The sequence below is a fragment of the Phalacrocorax aristotelis genome, chromosome 1, assembly GCF_949628215.1.
Source record: "Phalacrocorax aristotelis chromosome 1, bGulAri2.1, whole genome shotgun sequence".
Classification (NCBI taxonomy): domain Eukaryota; kingdom Metazoa; phylum Chordata; class Aves; order Suliformes; family Phalacrocoracidae; genus Phalacrocorax; species Phalacrocorax aristotelis.
The window spans coordinates 173,467,910-173,477,412 of NC_134276.1; the positions used below are offsets into that span (position 1 = coordinate 173,467,910).

Genomic DNA, 9,503 nt, shown 5'->3' on the forward strand with positions numbered 1-9,503 from the left:
ATTCTGAGAAAAGTCCTACTTGACAGATGGATGCCTGCAACATAACCAAGAAGTCTGTGGCACACAGCCTGGATTTTGTGCAGGTGGAGGAAAGGGAGTATGAGTGGTATATCATATCCTGCCTCTCATCATTTCTTGGCAGATGTGTTGCCCAGTAGATGGAAAAGCTTCATCAACAGCTGAAAATCTGTTTCTTGTCATCTTCCTTCCCATAGAAAGAAGTGAGTCATCGTACTGTCCATCAGTCCTCTACTTTTCAGGGTACTGACATTTCCCCTGTGATGCAGATGTTGAAAGACAGTTTAATTTTAGTCTAGATCTGTCTACTTCTACTTCATTTGTCCTTCAAATGTACAACCTGGGATACAGACTGTGAAAATTGTCTCTATGGCAGCAACACCAGACCTTCGTCCCACGGCAGAGCAAAACCAGCCAAAGATGCAAGTGTAATTTCCACCTCAATCCCTGCAGATTTTCTACAGAATAACCTAATTTACTTCTTTACTTCAGTACAATCTTGGCTTCCTGCTGTACAAGCACAAAGTAAAGCCAGGAAAACCATGATTACACTTATTTTAGAGAGAATGTGTCAACATTACCAAAACATATCTAACACCAGCACAAGCACAATTCTCAAGAGTTAAATAAACAAGGGAAAATTATTATAAGGAGTAAACCTTTGAATCCCTCTAAACAGACTCGGTTTGATTTTTCATAATAGTGTTGGAACAAAATGACGCTTTGTACTGTAATGTAGACAAGTCCAGAGAGGATAGTCAAGGAGTTCTAGGTTCCTAATGAACAATAAAGTAGAAACAGCAACTAAATTAGCAGGGACTAAATTGTTTCTTCTCCTCTGCTTGCTCAGTTTGAGAAATATCTTCTCTGTATACATGAAATCCTGAATGCAAATCTCAGGTGGCCTCTGTCTCCATACTTTAAAACATAATTAACACATGCCAGCAATGAAGTCATATTAAATTTCATTTTTAGTGGATTACAGACATTGCTACTTTTTTCTAGTGGATTAAAGACATTGCTACTTTGATTTAGAGCTAAGACAGTTGCTTCTTTTATTTGCAAATACAGAAAAATACAAAACATGAACTGTTTGAGGGGGGTTTTGTACACAAGGTTTGTAGCAGAAGTTTAATCAGTTCAGTGGAGCATTTGCAGCTTTTAACAGATTGCAGTGACTCAGGATTTGCAGGTGACCCAGATTTCTGCCCTGCTGTTTCACACAAAGAGTTAGGTATAGAACCATACATTTTCTGTGATCAGTGAGTCAATAGGTTGGCTACAGGCTATTACATATAGATGCTGGATTCCAGTTACACTGGTGTGTGCCATAGAAGACAATGAAGTGAAGGTTGTAATCTCCAGTGTACACACCAAAAAGAAAAAATTCTTTGGACACCCTATTTGGGCACTTTCTTCTCCCATGTACATTGGCACAGGGGAGAGAATTCCCTATGTTTTGCCAAGCAGCAGCAGCGTCATTTATTTAATCGTCCCTTAATTTTTTTCTAGTAATGCTTGTTTACTTTGCTTGCTTGGGAAAATATACCTAGCTCTAGCTCCCATAAACTTTACTATCACCAAATTGGCCCATTTATACCGAGGTCTTTGTGCACTGGTACAGCAAACTTGGACTTTGATCAGTCTCTAGCAACCTTTAAGGGAATTTATGATCATAAGATTGTTCTTTGTTATAATTTATAGATCAAGTTGTTAAAAAAAAATGTTGTGCTTTCCATTTCCAACAGGAATTTTTGGAAAACAAAGGTATCCTACTGAATACATCTCATGGAAAATACTGACTGTCTGTGTTAAAGCTTTCATCTGGTTTCCTGAATCTGCTAACAACTGAAAGATGCGACCTGCTCTGTCAACAAAAGGATCTTCCCATATGCTAGCTACCTTGTGGTTAAAATCATATTTTCTAGCGTAGGTACATTGTCAGAGATTTTGGATTGTATTTGCAGCTGGTCTAACTTGTCATAGCTTCAGCAGAACTGTCACAGTTTCTAACATCTACTGTCTATTCCTTAATACTTAATACAGAGGGAGGCATGAAAAGAGATAAACAGGTCTCGGGAATGTTGACATTTTAAATTCCTTCCTACCCTATTTTGCACAAGAAAAAGCATTACATTTGGCTATGTAAATAGATCCCAGATTTTAAAATAGCCAGGTTCTTTTCTGCCTCAAGGAGAAAGAAAGATATAAACCAGAATTATTGGCTTTCTGTAATATTTTATATTCAATTTTCTCTTGTTACGTTCATGCCATGTAATTGTGTGCATATGTGTACATGCGTGGTCCTTGTTGTACAGGGTTACAGCCAGATTCTTGTCCGAATGCCAGAGCTCTACCAGGGGTTCAGGGAGTTGCTGCGCACTCTCCTTTATTCTGTGTACAACAATGAATACTCCTTCCTATATCTGCCAAACGCATGGTTTGATCCCATTGATATCCATTTGGCATCAGGCTGTTATTCACTAGCCCTTCACCACAGCTATTAATCACATGCACATGCGAAGTGCTGTTTGCAAGGGGTGGGTTCCCATGTCTGCTTTGTTGTCTCGTATTATTGAAGGCTCTAACACCCCTATTCTGGACTAGTATTTCTCACTAGTTCATTGCTGAAATACATATCCCCAAGTGATTCCTGGCTCTCCACCCCATTCCCAGCACCCACGACATATGGAGCCATCCAAAGCGTAGGGCATAGTCCAACTGTTTCCAGGAAACTGCCTCTTCCATTACCTGGGAGCGATCCCTCCTTTCCCTGGGCTCACCCTCAGCACTGCGCTGTTGCATGTTGCAGCATACTTTAGCGGGGGAGCTTTGGAGAAAAACACCTATTTAGAATGCCATTTTGAACATTAAACTGACTGCAAATTCTTCATTCTTCATCTGGTTTGGTCTCAGGGACTTGCCTAATTTGGGCTCATTTGGGTAGTTTCCATCAGCAGCAGCAGCAGATGGTGGTTGGCTGAAAGGTTCCTGTGACACAGTCCTCTCTGTGTACACATAACCCATAAACGACCCGCAAAGTACTTTTTTTCCCTTGGTCACAACTGAAATCAGATAAGAGAAAGTTTCTTTATTTGCACTTCCAACACTCCTTAAATAAAAAGCTCTCTTTAACTTTGAGAGAGTCCTGACAAAAGGTAGTCATGAATACTGCCAGATAAGCCCTGCCCCAGGGCTACAGAGCAGCACCAGCCAGGCAAAAGATCTACCAAATAAGACTCCAAAAAATGTTGAGAGCAACCCAGAGCTTTACCGGCAAAAAGGAACTGAGTCATGAGCCTGATTTTGCGAACGTGGTTCAAATCCTTAGTTCACTTAAGTCAGCATTGCTTTGGTACAAAGACACAGCAATTAGGCTGGCTGAATGTCATACATTGGGTGGCTGTAAATCTATCTCTTTCCGCCTTTGCCATACACTCTATGGGCAAACTGCTGTAATGCTATTTACACGCAAAAAGAGGGGGTGTCTCATTCTTGCGTATATTGGAACTTGGCTTCAAAGAAATTTTCTGATAGCCTGTATAACATGCGTTCTAAAAGCAAACTTTCAGTGGCAAAACATATGGAATAATAATTTATTTTTCAGTAGAAAAAAATAAACTCTTGTCAAAAGGACACATTTATCTAATTCATACTCTCCAATGATCACTTTTATTGCAGCTTTTTAAGCCAAATGATGTAGTTTGACTGTATAAGTTTTCTGATTTTCAAAATTTGGCAATGGGTAGACAAAAACACACACAGTGCAGAGGACATGATGGAAAAAAGAGGGAAGACAGGGCTGGAGGGGGCTTCCTGAGACACTGAGCTCAGCGTCCTCCGGCAGCAGGCACCTGTGGTTGGGGCTGGTACCCATTATACCCAGTACCAGGTTTCCTAGTTATATTCCTCTTGGGGTACTTCTTCTGGTGTTCCTATCACAGACCCTATTGCTTCTGGACATTTTTGAGAGCATTTAGGGAGCTCAGAATTACAGAAACAGATGTCAAACATCCCTAATTTGCTGTGCAGGTATTAGAAATCATGTTTTCTTAATCCTGTTGTCAAAATGGAGCCAGGAAGATCTTTGCCACAACTAATGCCTAACATTTTCCCCAGCCTACTTCCCTTATGAGAAGTGGTGAAGTGTTTGAGAAGGCCTACAAAGCTGAACAGCAAGCTCAGCTGTTCATCCCAAAACAGATATGCACTCACCACCACCAGAAGAAGTAGCTACTTGCTGCTGTACTTTTAGAAGATCTTAAATGGCCAGAACATTGCACTGCAGCAACAACCTTTTTCTCCTTTACATAAAGGAATAAATATGTGTGGCTGCACAAATTCAGAAAGGAGGAAAACTTCCCTAGGTTTGTTTGAAAGAGTTTGAGGAACTTAAAAATAGCACAGAAAAATAATAATATAAAGAAGTTAGTATTGCTGTCAAAACTAACCTTTATTCTAAATGAAGAGAAGTGACTACACAGAGGTGAGGGCATGGCTGCCTACCCTTTGCATTAATCACTTCTGCTGGAAAGGTACAGAGGGGAGCATACAGTGATTAATCCAAAAGCAGTGGGCGGATGGTGTTCTAGGAAGGGCACAAAAGTCCCAGGTCCAGAAGTCTCTGGTATACAATGAAGGATCATATCACTTCAGTAGAGTGATACAGTTCAATGCCACATTGTCAAATCTTAGTCTGTAAGTATATAATACAACATATCAAGAAAGAAGCATTTTATTCTTTCTAAATCATAGGGATTGAAAGGTTATAATTTCCCCTGTCTGTCTGTCTGTCTGTCCTGATTGCAGCATTCTCTCTCCTCAAATCCTAAATAAAGCCACGATAAAACCAACGGTTTAGAGAGACTTCCAAAATACCTTTGAAGAATTCATGACGAATTGATGAAGGAGTTTACTTTCAGGTGGTATTTTAAGTTAAAGACGTTTCATAACATAAAGGGACTGTGTTTGCTAGCAGGTGCAGAGGATAACTGTCTCTTTTCACTTAGAGACACCCCATCTATATTCAATCTGCTTTCAAGTTTGTTGGAGATTATTTTACCAGTGCAGAGACTTAGGAGGCTTTAGAAAGTGTGTGTTCCTGTAGTTTAGAATATATGCTCTTGTTTTTGGGTTTAGGTCCAGTAGAATTTGCAGTCATATTTCTTCCCTTTCACTGTTTATCCTGTTCTTAATCTGCATTGATTTTCCCCCTATAAAGCAGAAGAAAAATCAATTTTCCATTATGTTTTTTAATCAGTCATAGTAAGAGTTAAACAGTCCTGGGCATTGCAGGTAAACCAGCTGATAATCAGTTGGAGAGTTATCTCATCTATTACTCTGAGTTGACAGGGGGTTAAATTCTTCCCTTAGCATCGTGGCTAAGGCAAACAGAACAGTGGTGCCTGCATCCAGGTGCAGTGCTTGCCAGCGCAAAGTCTACCCCAGAGCGGTGCCAGGTGATGTTAGAGACAGTTCTGCCATCCTGGGGGTACCTGGGATGCAACTGATGACTGCAACATCTAGAAAGAAAGAAACAGCTAGAAAGAGTCAGCAGCCTGCTGTCAGCAGACTTTAGGGTCGGGAAGTGATTCCCCAATCTAAGCATTTGTTAGTCACTGGCTGGGAGACCTTGATCTGCCGCTGCATTACAGAGGCAAGTCAAAAAGTGCTGAGACTGGAGCTGTTGGGGCAGTGACTCACGCAGGGCCTGATCCAGATTTCCTTAGAATCAATGGAAGCCTTTAATTGGTTTTACAGCAGGAGTTTGTTCAACAGTCACCATCTCGTGCTGGGAATGATTTGTCCGGTGGAAAGCGTGATGAAAAAAATGTTCCCATGTTCATCATCCTTGATTGACAAGAAATGAAAGGACCCTGGTAAAACAATGTAGTTTCAACCTGCAAAAAAGATACTTCAGGAGTCTGAAGACTAGGATAAGCAAATCTTTCCCTTCCCTGATTATCAAAATACAGGGTTAAAGAACAGGGTCGGGAGACTGCTCTATGTAATAACTCTCTGTGGTCACAGCTTCAGTTTCACTACTATGACTCACCCTTGATTGCTCTTAGGTAAGTGCCAGATGCCTTCTTATTGCTCTCAAGCTTCAGTTCAGCAAAACATATAAGCACACGCCTAAACACTTTTCTGAATAACAATGGTCTTCGCACATAATTAAAATTCAGCACACACTGAAAAGCATTGCTGAATCAGGGCCTTAATGTTCAATATGGGTGATTAAAGGATCATAATCTAATAGTTTTTGCTGGCAATGTGACATAATTTTTCACTTTACCTCTGTAAAATTGGGGTAAAAGCTCAAAATGAAATTAAGGAATACCTTTAAACTAGCTGAAAATTATAGTACTGAAAAAAACCCCAAAATACAGGTTCAGGTCTCTACTGGAAGCAAGGGAATTTAATTGCCCCATTAATCACACTTTTACATTTCGTCACATTAACTATAAAATATTGATCAATGGTGCTCTCCATTGCTCAAACTTCACTGTGTTAGTCAGGGGACTTTACATATCTTCTCCAGACTCCGTGACCTCTCCACTGTGTCCTACCCCTAGAGAAGAGGCCAGTACTGAGCACTCCCATGTTGACTGGCACCTACAGTCTCTCAGGGCCATTTTCACAACAGCCGCATTACTTTTAGATACCTGAATGGTGATGTAGGGATGGTAGGGAAGCATTTCTTAGAAACAACAAGACAGAACTATTAGGAAAATGCTGCCCCTTGGTGGTCACTTCTTCCTTATCACTGCTGGCTGGCACAGGACTGGGCACTAGCGCCTGTCTCCATATGCACCCTAAATTTTCAGCCAAATCGAGCCAGCTTCCACCACTTTTCAGTGTCAGTCTCCTCTCTGACTTGCACACTGATTTTGCTTTCGCCTCCATGGCACTCTGGGTACATTGCAGAAGTATGCGTGAAACACAAAGAGAGGTAAATTCTTCCAAGCAGTTTGGGTATAACACCCGTTCCCTTTCGACTTGGCAAAATACCAAATGCTTCTGCTGCACATGATTTCAGGCAAGACTAAGTTGCTAGCAGCAATCAAAAAAGGCAATGCTTTTCTGCAGAGATGTACTGACAGATCCCACACTGCAGCCTTCCAGGCACTTAGCCCGCTCAGCGAAGACTAGAATTTATACCATTAGATTAACTGCATATACTAGATATACCGGGAACAGCAGGATTACCTAAGACTTGTACAACAACGATACATATTTCATGTTTTCCTCAACTTTGCAATACGTCAGTTTTTACCAAAAAGCATGCAACTCTCATATATGCTGTAAGTTTATCTTGTGCTGGTCCACCTAGCAATTCCTTCCATTCAGCCTTGTGCAGCTGTTAGACTGCTCCAGTCTGTAGACACCTGTCCAGGTTTCAGCTGGCATAGAGCTAATGTTCTTTCTAGTAGCTGGTACAGTGCTGTGTTTTGGATTTAGGATGAGAATAATGTTGATAACCCTGAGGTCTTAGTTACTGCTGAGCAGCGCTTACACAGAGTCAAGGTCTTTTTAGGCTGGGGGTGCAAAAGAAGCTGGGAGGGGACACAGCTGGGACAGATGACCCCAACTCACCAAAGGGATATCCCATACCATACCATGTCATGCTCAGCATATAAACTAGGAGAAGAGCTGGCCAAAGGTCTGCTGATTGGGAACTGGCTGGGCATCGGTCAGTGGGTGGTGAGCAATTGCACTGTGCATCATTTGTATATTCATTTATCATTATTATTGTTTTCGCTTTCTTTCCTGTCCTGTTAAATTGTCTTTATCTCAACCCACGAGTTTTACCATTTTTTTTTTTCCAATTGCACTGCAGGGGTGTGAGCTAATGGCTGCATGGTGTTTAGCTGCCTGCCTGGTTAAACCATAACAGTCCTTTTTTGGAGCCTAGTGTGGGGCTTGAAGGGTTGCGATGAAGACAGATCTGACCAGAGCACATTAATACATTTGTGATAAGCATTCATTATTAGGTTAATAGTCACAATGTTGGTTTATTTGCCTTCAGAGTTGTTGTGTTTGTCCTCAGGGCTGTATTACGCGACACCTTACTTGCCGCGCATGTTCCAGGTTGAGCTGTTTATGACTCCTGTTCATCCCCTCTGCCGGCCGCCTGGGGCACCAGCACTGCTGGGGGCCTCAGAGGCACCCCCTGTTCCACCTGTCTCGCCGCCCACTGCCGGCGGGCTGCCTGCGCAGCTTCGAAGGCACTCCTACGATGTGACGGAGGAGCTGCTGCTGCTCCGGCTGGGAGGTAGTGCTCAGGCACAGAGGAAAGTGGTGCTTCCTCAGTCAAGTATGAAAAATTACAGCATCCTCAAAAAACTACAGGTGAAAAATCTGAGCGACCATCCTGCAGCTACTCCCACACCAACAGCACAGAGGTCTATTTCAGTGTCTCAGCCACATCTTGCCATGAATCACCAGCACCAAATAACACCCAGCGCAGCCACGTTGCAGCACAGCCATCCTCCCCAGAGTCCACAGCCAGAGCTGTTGAACGTGCCCAGTGCACTGACCAGCAGCAACAGCAGCAGCAGAAGTTCAGGCTCCAGAGAGTCCAGGTGGTGAGGGGGCGAGTAAGGGTGCATCAGGAGGAGTTACTGCAGCAAGAAGCTGCTCTATGCAGACAGCTTCCCATGGACTCAGGAAACATGGGCCCCAGTTCAGACAGCTGTGAATACACCTGCCATGACACAAGACAAGAATCCTATCCTTTCTTGAACAGTGGGCCATAGCATTCCAGGGAACAGAGTACAGACAGCGGCTTGGGATTAGGATGCTGCAGTGTCCCAACAACACCTCAGCAACGTAGATGGGATGGATACAGGAGGAACCATAGCACAGACAACAATGAACGTAAATCTACAACAAACACGTTTCCCTGATTTCCTTGACTGTCTTCCAGGGACAAATGTTGGTCTTGGGACTCTAGATTCAGAAGACTTGATCCCTATTCTCAATGATGCTGAGTCAGTACTCAACAAAAAATGAGCCCTTCCTTACCGGGCTGTAATTGTTCAGTGCTGATTGGGCCTACAATGCAGTTCAACATTTCTTTTTCTTCTTGGGATAGAGGTAGAATATCTGAAAATCCTCAAGAGATACAACTTACTGCCTTAATGACTTCTGTTACATCATCTTTATGGTCAGTTTAATCTCTGCCTGGAATTTATTGACAGTAATTAGACTATAACATACATTTATATATAAATACATATACGGATATGTATTTTTTCTTCTTTAAAAAAAAGCACACTACTTTACACATCTGTATACTTCTTTATGTTTTCAGACCAGGCAGAAATGTTTCACTTTCAGGACAGAAAGTGCATGGTGTTTGTACATGTCCCTGACTGATCTCCTGGGTATTGATTAAGACCACAAACCCTTCATGAATCACAAAAGCTAACTGCTAGGTCACTTCCTTCAAAAAGGTGCACAGCATCAGACCATAAGAGCAT

At 42.1% G+C, this 9,503-nt stretch overlaps 1 pseudogene; it reads left to right on the plus strand.

Moving 5' to 3' along the window:
• Positions 1-8,025: 8,025 nt before the first annotated feature.
• LOC142056212 (WW domain-containing transcription regulator protein 1 pseudogene) lies at positions 8,026-9,055 on the plus strand (annotated as a pseudogene).
• Positions 9,056-9,503: the final 448 nt, after the last annotated feature.